The sequence below is a fragment of the Lepidochelys kempii genome, chromosome 1 (genome assembly GCF_965140265.1).
Source record: "Lepidochelys kempii isolate rLepKem1 chromosome 1, rLepKem1.hap2, whole genome shotgun sequence".
NCBI lineage: Eukaryota > Metazoa > Chordata > Testudines > Cheloniidae > Lepidochelys > Lepidochelys kempii.
This window is the reverse complement of record NC_133256.1, coordinates 17,239,244-17,252,610: the sequence shown is the minus strand read 5'-3', so window position 1 is coordinate 17,252,610 and position 13,367 is coordinate 17,239,244.

Here is a 13,367-nt window from a genome sequence, read left to right as displayed (position 1 = left end):
GCTGCATGTGTTTCAATGATCACAGGATCTTCTCCTTCCCAGAGGCTAGTGAAGATTAGAAAGAAAAAAAAAACGCACTCGAGATGAAATGTTCTCTGAGCTCATGCTGTCCTCCCATACTGACAGAGCATAGACAAATGTGTGGAGGCAAATAATGTCAGAGCGCAGGAAAGCACAAAATGACCGGGAAGAGATGTGGCGGGCTGAAGAGAGTAAGTGGCGGGCTGAAGAGAGTAAGTGGCGGGCTGAAGACAGGGCTGAAGCTCAAATGTGGCGGCAGCGTGATGAGAGGAGGCAGGACTTACCTCTGACATGACGATGACGGCTACCAGTCCTATTATACCATCTGCTGCCACAAGGCAATGGGTTGCTGCTGCTGTGTAGCAATGCAGTACCACATCTGCTAGCACCCAGGAGACATACGGTGACGGTGAGCTGAGCGGGCTCCATGCTTGCCGTGGTATGGCATCTGCACGGGTAACTCAGGAAAAAAGGCACAAAATGATAGTCTGCTGCTGCTTTCACGGAGGGAGGGAGGGCGGGAACGGGGGCCTGACGATATGTACCCAGAACCACCCGCGACAATGTTTTAGCCCCATCAGGCATTGGGATCTCAACCCAGAATTCCAATGGGCAGCGGAGACTGCGGGAACTGTGGGATAGCTACCCACAATGCAACACTCCGGAAGTCGACTCTAGCCTCGGTACTGTGGAAGCACTCCGCTGAGTTAATGCACTTAATGCACTTAGAGCATTTTCTGTGGGGACACACACACTCAAATATATAAAACCGATTTCTAAAAAAACGACTTCTATAAATTCGACCCAATTTCGTAGTGTAGACATACCCATAATCTCTATCACTGGCTTTCAGAAAAATGCTAAGCTTTGAAAAAATGCATTTTGTTAATATAGGAGTTCTCAACTTGCCTCTATTTTTGCTCTGTGTTTAGCTAAAAATTTGTTTTTCTTCGTCTGACTTTATGTAAAGAAAAGTTCCAATAAAACAGTTTAATGAAAGTCTTGGTAAAAGGACTATAGTAAACACCAACCAGCCCCTTGAGAAGACTTCTGATATTAATAAATGTCAGTTTTCAAAATCCATACAAATTAGGACTGCATTAATGTTCCTTTTTTCCCCTTCTGCTCATGAACTCAGTTGTACTGAATTGGGAGGCAGAAATAGACTCGTAGACTTTAAAGTCACAAGGGACCATTGTGATCATCTAGTCTGACCTCCTGCACATTGCAGGCCACAGAAACTCACTTACACTCAGGCAGAACATCCTACACCATCTGTCCATGTTTGGTTTTATTGTGGTGCCTATCACCACAATATCTGAGTGCCTCCCAGGAAACAAATGGCAAAATGTGGTAGACTTCATGGAGTCTTTGTCTCTTCTCCGTTTTCAGGCTATATGAAGTTCTGCTTCAGGTAGGATTTTTATAGGTGTTGTGGTGGTTGTAACTTTGATCAAACTTTTCCACCAAAATTAGAATGAAAGAGGCTGGTCTTGCAGCATGGCCTAGAGATGTTCAGAATCTGGATTCATCTAACATCTTCTGGATGTGCATGCAACAGCCCAGTCCCATCCAGTGAGACTGCGTTGTCTCTGTATCTCATAAAGAAAAGGAGTACTTGTGGCACCTTAGAGACTAACCAATTTATTTGAGCATGAGCTTTCGTGAGCTACAGCTCACTTCATCAGATGTTTACCGTGGAAACTGCAGCAGACTTTATATACACACAGAAATCATGAAACAATACCTCCTCCCACCCCACTGTCCTGCTGGTAATAGCTTATCTAAAGTGATCAACAGGTGGGCCATTTCCAGCACAAATCCAGGTTTTCTCACCCTCCACCCCCCCACACAAATTTACTCTCCTGCTGGTGCTAGCCCATCCAAAGTGACAACTCTTTACATAATCAAGTCGGGCTATAGCCCGACTATAGCTATAGCCCGACTTGATTATGTAAAGAGTTGTCACTTTGGATGGGCTAGCACCAGCAGGAGAGTAAATTTGTGGGGGGGGGTGGAGGGTGAGAAAACCTGGATTTGTGCTGGAAATGGCCCACCTGTTGATCACTTTAGATAAGCTATTACCAGCAGGACAGTGGGGTGGGAGGAGGTATTGTTTCATGATTTCTGTGTGTATATAAAGTCTGCTGCAGTTTCCACGGTAAACATCTGATGAAGTGAGCTGTAGCTCACGAAAGCTCATGCTCAAATAAATTGGTTAGTCTCTAAGGTGCCACAAGTACTCCTTTTCTTTTTGCGAATACAGACTAACACGGCTGTTCCTCTGAAACCTGTCTGTATCTCATGTGGTTCATCTTTTGGTCTCCTCCCATGTGCAGTTTTTGCTTTATTTCTTGCTGTCCTCTTGTACTGGCCCAGCCATTCTCTTCCTCTGTGCTAAGGGTCTTCAGTCTGTGCTTCAAATCCCTTCACAAAGCCTTTTGTCTAAAGTATTTTCCATCACTTACCTTCATGGTATACACCAAGGAGTCCGGTGGCACCTTAAAGACTAACAGATTTATTTGTGCATAAGTTTATGCCCAAATAAATCTGTTAGTCTTTAAGGTGCCACCGGACTCCTTGTTTTTGTGGATACAGACTAACATGGCTGTCCCCTCATACTTGACTTCATGGTATCTATCACTCCCTTTCTACCCATTTCTATTCCCAGTGTAATTTACCAAATCTATATGCAGCCTAATTACCTTCACTTGTTGTAATCATTGTCTCTCCCTCCCACTTTCCTTCATCTCTTGTCGTAATTTCTTGTTTCTGTATTTTGGGCCAAAGATCATGTCCTTTTGCTCTTCCTGTGTAAAGTTTGGCAAACATATTGTGCTGTACAAATACTGAATAAAAACAATGATGACATCTGGGACAATGTCAAGTCCAAAACATGACCAACTGGGTTTTCTCAATTGCTTTGCCTTAGAAGGCTGTATCCTTTATAGGTCATTCTTAAGTGACAGAAAGCTGGGCATATGTCTCTTTTCTTCGGACTGTCAGGTTCCAGATTCTGCTTTTTGTTTTATTTACTGCCTTCCTTAAAAGGATATATCTTAACTGAATTATCTGCACAGACATTTATTTACTGGCAGAAAATCACAGCAGCTCCAGGAACTACTTTTTCACATTTAGATGATAAATATGTATACATGGTTTAACAAACAAAATCTCTGTACCATAAAAAATACTCCTAAAAGCTATCCATCCATATCTGATCAGCCAGAATACTGGGAATAACTCAGAAAAGAAGAATAGCCTCTTTAAAGCACCTGAAAACTCAGTCTACATGAAAGAAAGTATAGGTTGTTACATCTCCAGGGTTTGTTTAATATAGGCCTTTAAAACATAACAAATAGGATTCCTCTTTGTTTTTTTTTGTTTGTTTGGGAGCAATGCTGCACTGACAGGGATAGACTAGATAACATAATACTACATTTCCATCTGTAATTTTCAGTGAATCTCTGAATGTTGATTATTTTGGAAGGTATTTAATTTACCCATGTGGGTTGGTTTTATTTTAACAATGTTTTAGATAGCAGTCTGTGTGGTGTCTGTATTAACTTTAGTGTGCTTCCTCCCTCAGCCCTAATGCTAGTTCTTTTTAGTTTGGGGTTATTTTTGAAGCTTTTTTCCATGTTGTATGTAAAAAGCTGTCCATTTCTGCAAAAGAGCCATTGCTCTGGTTATGTCAGGTTTTGAAAATCCTTATTATTAAGAAAAATATCAGAAACATTTCTAGTGTTCTTAGTTTAAACATCTAACACTATACTATACTCATTTTACAGATGAGCAAATTGAGCCACAGAGAAATTAAGCAACTTGCTACAAATTACATAGGCCTTGATTCACCTGTTCAGTCCTATTTAGCAAAACACATAAGGACATGCTTAGATTTGTTTCAGTGGTATTTAAGCATGTGTGAAAGTGCGTTGCTGAATAGGGATGGACTTAAGTACATACTTAAATGCTTTGATGAACTGAGGTCATAGTGAACTATTGGCAGAGCCAGGAATAGAATTTAAAAATTCTGACTTATAGTTCCCCACTTTCATCCATTAACTCTGCCCCATAGTGTATTATATTACTGTGATATTAAGTACAGGTCCCATGGTAATCAGAAAGGGTGGATTAAAGCTAAACATAGCCATATCTACTAAGACGTACATTTCCTTCCATCCAAACTCCTCTTCCTCTCCTGCCCCATCAAACTTTTGCACCTCATCTCCCCTACCTAGACTCTTGTCGTCTTTTCACTACAGTACTCTGGGAAAGAGTAGCCAACATATTTGGTCATACTCTGGCATCTGAGCATGATTTTGTTTAACATAATTTTTAATATAGATCTCCTCTTAGATTGACCATATGAAGGCCAGCACTAGTCATCATCTGAATCAGGCATATTACTTGGTGATAGTCAACAGTAAAGAAGTAGCTTGTATTAGTGTTCAGTACCTGGGGACTCTAGGGTCAGCACTGGAGAAATATCTCAGCATGGTCTTCTTGGTCTCCCTGATGTCCACAATGCATCTGCATTCACAGCACACATGTACCACTTGCTGAATGTGCTATCAGGTGCACACTCGAGGGCCGTGTTTCTCAGCTAGCTGGTCTTGACTCTCAGGAGGGGTCACGAAAGGCAATCAGGGGGTTGTGAGATGTTGAACATTTTATTATAATCTAAAGCAAATGTCCTCCCCCACTCCCTGCACAGGCTTACTTTTCAAGATCAAGTACTTTCTGTCAATCTTTTGAAACACATGTGCACACAAACACTGATTATGTGGGCTTATCATTATCACTGATGCATTTGTTTAGTCTTTATAGTAAATGAAAGGTGATCACAGCATTTCTTGAGTTCAGATAGCTCTTGGCTAGGAAAGCCTTGACTGTTCTTCAGCCATTCGTAAAGTATAACACATGCCAAAATCCTCATGACCAGTGCCGCAGCTGGACTCCCATCACTCCACGGCTACGGCATTGCTAAACTGCCATGGACTCAGAGCAAATGGAGGCAGCGTTTTAATCCCCTGAAGCTCACTAGTGTCTTTAGGCCAGCCTTTGTCACAAGTACAGTTAATAACCATGACTGATCACGTGTCACCATAGCATCCCCTGCTCAGGGGAAAACGGAAACAACACAAGGTTACCAAACCAGCAAGTAGAGGAGCATGAAGGACGCCAGTCTGGTGATAGGCCAGTACGAAGTACCATTGCAAAATGTAAAAATTGAATATCCTTTTTAAAAAGGCACTTCCTTGTAGCATTACTCGCAATTTTGTTTCTAATAATGTCAGCAACATTATTTAAAATCCTTTTAGATAAGAACTGCCACCCCCGCACCCATCTCTTTCTCTCTCACTGTCAACTGACAACTGTCAACTTCCTTGTCAACTGACAAGGAAGAATTGTGAAGGGAAGGAATGCTCTTTACAAGGGATTTAGATAATGCTGATACATTGCTTAACTATATGCTGTAGACATTTTTTTCCAGTAACTCCCTTCGGTGACTCACGTACTTGGCTGGTAATCATTTGCTTTTGTGTATGGCGAAGTGGAAGAGCACAAGTGGTTTGATGATAATAAATTATTTAACTTAGCTTAGGAGAGATAAAAGTGTTGATATATCAAATATATTAAGTATTATAAATGATATATATCCTATTATTTGTCAATGGCAACATTGATCTCTTAATGTATCGAATGCAGAGGATGTTTGTAATAGGCTACTGTCAGAGAAAAGTACTGGCTGATGGCTTAGTTAATAACTTCATTGATGGTCTGGAAGGGGAGATAGATTCACAGATATTTTGGGGGCAGCTGTGAATATCAGTCAACACAGAGAGGGGGAAAAGACACAAAGAGACCAGGAGGGTAGAAACAGAGGCAGAAAGTAGCAAAATGAGATTCATCCTGGGGAAAAAATAGAAGATAAGATAATTCATATGGGGAAAATAGGCCCTTAAAATGAACTAGAAGGAAGATACCGAGGGTGCTAGGGAATAGCAAACTATACATGAGTTTGCAATGTGGTGTGGCTACTGCACAGGCCAATGCAATTTTGGAAAGCATATGCAGAAGCATTGCTCTTGTGCAGAGAGGCAGGGCTCCCTGTCTATATAGCCTCCATATGTCTGCGCTCGGAATATTGTAGTGGTTTCTGGATACCACATAACCTGACAAACAATGACTGAAAACATGCCTTTCTACCTCCATTTTGTCACAGAGATCCATACAAATTGGAGCGAGTTCAGAGAAGAACAACTAACGCAATCAGGGGACTGGCATGAAGGGCATATCGGGAAAGATTAAAGGAGTAAAATATACACGGCTTGGCTAAGGGACAGCAAAAATCTTCCTGACAGAGTCTGCAATGATGCATTAGTGCTGCATTGGCCAATAACATTGGTGACGGGGTGGATGGAGTCTCCCCCAAAGGGATTTAAGGCACCAGTGGGTAGCTGGGACACTTGTTGAGAGTAGAGGTTCAGGATGGATGGCAGCATATGTGTGTCTCTTTCCCCTTTCTTAAGACTGCGGCCTTTTAAGACCAGATGTGTTTGCATCTGTCACTGATGGCCCTCTTATTGTCCAGTAGTATTGATGACAACACAAGATGGCTGCTGACTGACGGCCATGGGAGCAAATTCAGAATGGTAGACAGAGAAAGCAACAACTCAGAGAGGCAGGGTGGGCCATCCTCACTGGAGTCCTGATAGTTTTCTTTTCGTGATCCTTTTTTGTTTTGCAGCATTACATAGAGTTGTGTGGCTGTATCCACAAAGAGGTTACTTCACTTAATCTGCCACTGAGATGCAGCCACCTGCATATTGGAATAAAACACCCATTAAAATTTCACAGTGGATGTACTTAAGAAAAATACCTTAAGCAATTGTAACTGCCAAATTCTGTGTATTTTCTCCTCTATTCCTTCTCCCTTTCCAGCTCTTCAACCCACTAGCTGACACAAGAGAGAGAATGATATTTATATCAGGTTTCATTCTTGTTACTGAAAGAAGGGACGGGAATATTGTCTAATAGCTAGCATAGAGGTCTAGAAGCCAAGAAGGTTTGGGTTTTACGCCGGTTCTACCCCAGACTTACAAAGTTACCTAAGGCACAACAATTGACCTCTCCTTGCTTTATTTTATTCCTGTGTAAAATGGAGAAAATCAATAAACTACTTTGCAGGGTGGGCTGAGAGAATTAATGTGTAATTTAAAGTGCATTGAGATCCTCAGATGAGAGGTGCTATGTAAGCAAAATCATTATATTTTATTAGCGTGGTACTCACAAAATGAATTACTCCATTTTACACCATTTCCGTTTCTCTTTACTTTGAGTATCACCCAAACTTGCAGATCAGCGGAAACATGCAGGCAGATGCTGTGTAAGCTTCCAGGCATCACTCTGGCACGCTGTCTTAGCTGGGTAAGTCACAATACACCTGCATCGTGATCTGCATGTCTGGGAACTGCTCTGCCAGATTCAGTTCCTGGCTTCCTCCAGAGCAGATGTTGCCAATAGTTTAAAAGGGTGCCAGATAGTCCAGTTTTGTGATGTAGAAAAGAATGGATTACATTGGTGCCATTTTCCTTCCTCATTATACTCTCTGTTGACACTGAATTTATGCTGGGTCATTTCCTGTTCTATTAATCTTTGTCATAAGAATCAGGTATTAAAATTGTAATGGCTCATGCCGTCTGGGAAAGATAATAGTAACCTGCACTACTTCGACTGTATCAGTATTCTGTAATTCAGTTTGCTGCACATTTGCATTCTCTTTGTTTTCAGCCTCTGTGATCTGCAAGAACCATAGGCCACAGTTTTCAAACGTGAGTGCCTAAGTTTATTTTGGCCTCAAAGTATATGGAACCTAGTTTTTAGAAATTCTGCAAAAAGAACGAGGAGTATGCACCCATAAATAATTTTTATGTTACTGTAATGCTTATGGGCCCTAACCAAGATTAAGGCCCCCAATGTGCAAGGCACAGTACACACACATAGTAAGACTCAGTCCGATCCTAAATCGACAAGACAGACAAAGCATGAGAGAATCGTATTATCAGCCCATTTTGTCTTTTGGGGGACTGAGGTACAGACAGACTCAGTGACTTGCCCAAGGTCACACACACAGGCTGTGACAGAACTGGGAATTGAACCCCTAAATCACAAATCAGTTCCTTACGCACAAGACTATCCTTCCCCATTGAAGTATTAGGTGGCTAGCACAGGGCACTTTTATAGAGGAGCCTAACTTTAAGCACCCCTGTTTAGAAATATTGGCCATTGACGTTGCCACACTAGAAATTAATAGCAATCCAGGGCTTAAATTCAGCAGAGCTCCAGTAAATATTTTCAAACCTGTGGGAACCCCCAGCCTTCCATGGGGCTGAAAGCACAAGCCCCAGCATTCTCTGTGGCGCAGAAGCCCCAAATCCTGGCATGCCTCACAGGGCTAAAGCGCCAAGCCCCGCGAGTCCCGTGGGGCTAATGCCTCAAGCCCCAGTGTCTCCTACCCCACTCCATCCGTGGAGCTAAAGCCCCAAGCCCCAGCACATCCCATGGGGCTGAAGCACCAGCCCCTCCCCCCACTGCAGGGTTAAAGCCCCAAGACCCCCCACTTCGCATCTGAAGACTGGAATGCCAAAATGGGGGCATGTGGGGGAGCTCCGGGAAATAATCTCTGAGAATTTAAGTCCTGCAGCAATCCATATAGTCTGGTATGCCACCTTCTGTTGGTCCAGTAAAAGATATTACCTCACCCATCTTGTCTCTCTAATATCATGGGACCAACATGGCTATGACAGCACTGCAAACAACATTCTGCCATGTACATGGTCTCTAAGAGGAAGGTTAAAGCCTTTCATAATGGGCCTGCCTAGGTGTGCACGGATGTGTATATGGGAAGGGTAAAGAATAGTTTTCAGTGCTATTTCTGTATTTCTGCTTTGGTGTACCTCCAAAGAAACAGATTTGATTAAAATTTTAGGAGGCAGGAAGATAGTGTGACTTTATCCATCCCCAAGAATCAATCTATCCCTCGCTGCAACAGTAGGTAACAAAATAAACCAATGAGAAGAAAGGATAAAGAAGGGTAAAGGGGGGGGGAAACAATTAAATCAGTTATTTCTAGTCACTAGTATTTAAGATGTGTTAAGAGGAGGCCAAATCCTGCAATCTTTACTCCATAGAAAAACATACACTGATTCCAATGGAATTTGGCCTGAGTAGGGACTATGCCATATTTGCTTATGAAAGCCAGAAAGCCTCACGTCTGCTTGGGACTAAGAAAACTCATAAGATATATGAAGGGCCTGTCTCATAACAGCAGGGGAAAAAAACGTATTAAACAATATACAAATATACGATCTGCATGGTAAGAATAATTTATGGGGCTCTCTATCACTTCTGTTAAACATATAAAATCTATATTGCCCTCATTAATGGATCCCAAACCCAAGAAGAAGTGTTGGAAACCAGTGGAGTCAGGCAACCTTTTTATTGTGGAATCAATTAAGATTATGCTGCACTTTTAAAATGCACCACTTCATTGTAAGGAGCTTAAGGTGTGAATAACAAGACCATAAAATGTTAATAACTATAATAACTGCAGCTTCTATGGTACTTTTAACTGTGTGGAACTGTAATGTGACAAGTAACAATAAAAAGGACTTGCTAAAATGACTTAGATTCGGAAGGGGTGAGTGGTTTTTATGGAGGAAGCCATGATCTTTCACCTCTCTGACCTTCACTAGAAAGAAATCTCAAGTCATAGAATCAAAGAAGATTAGGGTTGGAAGAGACCTCAGGAGCTCAAAGCAGGACCAACCCCAACTAAATGATCCCAGCCAGGGCTTTGTCAAGCCAGGCCTTAAAAACCTCTAATGATGGAGATTCCACCACCTCCCTAGGTAACTCATTCCAGTGCTTCACCACCCTCCTAGCGAAAGAGTTTTTCCTACTATCCTACCTAGACCTCCCCCACTACAACTTGAGACCATTGCTTCTTGTTCTGTCATCTGCCACCACTGAGAACAGCCTAGCTTAATCCTCTTTGGAACCCCCCTTCAGGTAGTTGAAGGTTGCTATCAAATCCCCCCTCACTCTTCTCTCCTGCAGACTAAATAAGCCCAGTTCTCTCAGCCTCTCCTCATAAGCCATGTGCCCCAGCCCCCTAATCATTTTTGTTGTCCTCTGCTGGACTATCTCCAATTTGTCCACTCCTTTCTGTAGTGGGGGCCCCAAAACTGGATGCAGTACTCCAAATGTGGCCTCACCAGTGCTGAATAGAAAGGAATAATCACTTCCCTCGATCTGCTGGCAATGCTCTTACTGATGCAGCCCAAAATGCCATTAACTTTCTTGGCAACAAGGGCACACTGTTGACTCATATCCAGCTTCTCATCCACCATGATTCCCAGGTCCTTTTCTGTGGAACTGCCGCTTAGCCAGTCGGTCCCCAACCCATAGCAGTGCATGGGATTCTTCCCTTCTAAGTGCAGGACTCTGCACTTTTCCTTGTTGAACCTCATCAGATTTCTTTTGGCCCAATCCTCCAATTTGTCTAGGTCACTCTGGACCCTATCCCTACTCTCCAGCATATCTACCTCTCCCCCAAGCTTAGTGTCATCCGCAAACTTGCTCTTCCATGTTATAAGCATGGCTTACATTCTTTGATGTATACATTTATATTTAGGCATATTAAAACACATATTGTTTGCTTGTGCCAGTTTACCAGCTATCTAGATCGCTCTGTATCAGTGACCTGTCCTCTTCATTATTTACCACTCCCCCAATTTTTGCGTCATCTGCAAACTATATCAGTGATGATTTTATGCTTTTTGCAGGTCATCGATAAAGTTGTTAACTAGCATAGGGCCAAGAACCAATCTTTGCTGGACCCCACTAGAAACACACCCTCTGGATGACAATTCCTTATTTACAGTTACATTCTGAGACTTATCAGCTAGACAGTTTGTAATCCGTCTGATGTGTGTCATGTTGATTTTATATCATTCTAGTTTTTTAACCAAAATCTTGTGAGGGACCAAGCCAAATACCTTGCAGAAGTCTAAGTAGAGTACATCAACACTATTACCTTTATCAACCAAACTTGTAATCTCTTCAAAAAAAGATATCAGGTTAGTTTGACAGGATCTATTTTCCATAAATACAAGTGGATTTTTATTACTTACATTACCTTCCTTTAATTCTTTATTAACTAACTCCCATATCAACTGCTCCATTATCTTGTCCGGGATCTATGTCAGGCTGACAGGCCTATAATTACCCGGGTCATCCTATTTACCTTTTCAAAAATTGGCACAACGTTAGCTTTCTTTCAGTCTTCTGGAACTTCCCCAAACCTTCAAGACTTATTGAAAATCAGTATTAATGGTCCAGTGAGCTCCTCAGTCAGCTCTTTTAAAACTCTTGGATGCAAGTTACCTGGACCCATTGATTGTTTAAAATATCTAACTTTAGGAGCTTCTGTTTAACATCACCATTGTTACTAATTGTTATCATCACCATATAATGAAACTATATCATCTGTTTTTTCCAAGTATAGACCAAATTATTTATTGAACACTATTGCCTCTTCTGCTTTATTATTGATAATTCTACCATTTCCATCGAGTAACAGACCAGTACTATTGTTGGGATTCTTTTTGTTCCTAATACATTTTAAAAACTCTTTCTTAATGCCCTTAACTCTGCTGGTCTTTGATTTCTGCTTGTGTTCCTGGCTTCTCTTATCAATTTTCTACAATTCCTAAATTCTGATTTACATTCATTACTATTGACTTCCCCCTTTCTTCTATTTGTTACATACTATTTCTTTTAATTTTTGTAGCTGCCTTGGTCTCAAGCTTTTTTTAATAGGTGAACTGTTCTAAAGATCAGTGCCAGAGCTAGGAATAAAATCCTGGTTCCCCATTATGTGCTCTGTCCATTAGACCAGGCTGCACTTTAATTTGCTTATTGACTTTCCACATGCATATGCCCAAGGGCTATTTTGGCAAATGTAAGTAAAATAACAACAGATTATATATGCCTCTCTAATCACCAATTAGCCTCTCAGGACTATCAATACGTGGAGGATTCCAATATGTTGGAAGATGTCCTAGTTTTGGTGGTAGAGGTCAAATGTACTGTTGCTCATTTCTATTACTGTCCAGAGCTATGGCACCACTGTGAAAACCCTGTATTCTTTTTTTTTTCTTTTTTTTCTGTTCTGGTGCTCTGTGCTGATGTATGCATGACTCTGCAGAAGCAGAACTGGAAGAGCATCCACAGGAGAGGACTCACTCCTGCTAGCAGTGAGGAAAGTGTAGAACCAATGAATGATTTTTAAAGTTTTGAGTTTCTTTACTAGTTTTGCAAAAAAAAAAAGGAGTACTAGGGGCACCTTAGAGACTAACCAATTTATTTGAGCATAAGCTTTTGTGAGCTACAGCTCACTTCATCGGATGCATACTAGCTCACGAAAGCTCATGCTCAAATAAATTGGTTAGTCTCTAAGGTGCCACAAGTCCTCCTTTTCTTTTTGCGAATACAGACTAACACGGCTGCTACTCTGAAACCTTTACTAGTTTTGTATGAGAATCTCTGAGAAGTGGGGAGGAGATGGTGATTCTTGCTGAGTGCTCGCAGAAGCCCTAAGCCAGCCTCTGCCTACAGCAACAAGAACAAATGGTGGCGCAGAAGGCCATTTACAAATGCAGTCATCCTCTGCTTAGAGAGCACAAGATGAGCAGGTAAAATATTGCTTGCATCATTCTTAAATAAATGCTGAGTCCTGTTACCAGCTTGCCGAGCATCGCATTCTAAACAAACAGGGAGAGGGGTGTGCTATGCTGCCACCACGTACTAAGACCCTTGCTTGGAGCAAAGGGAGTAAAAGAACGATACGTTCAAATTCAGAGGTGGTTTCCTCTGCCAGTGAATAAGGTAAAGCCACAGTGTCTAGTCCCACTACCGCCTTCCTCTTTTTTTTTTTTTTTTTTTTGACAAATGGTAACTTTATGAACAAGCAACAGATCATGAGTTTTCAAGTGCCTATATTTATTTAAATTACCTTTAACAACATCTGGGCTTGTCTGTGAATTTGTCATGCGAGACAAATTTGAAATGCCAGCAATACAATCTAATATAATCTTTTACCACGGGCACAATGCAGGTTTTAAATACAAAAGTGTCTGAAACTCATGGGTGAGGGAGAGGCAGGGAAGAGATTTCAACAGCAAGATTAATCTGTGATGGCTTTCCCCACCCAATCTTGATAACAACTGTCAGACCCGCATCTCACCCAGTGCTGGTCAGACCCTCTTTTCCTCTTC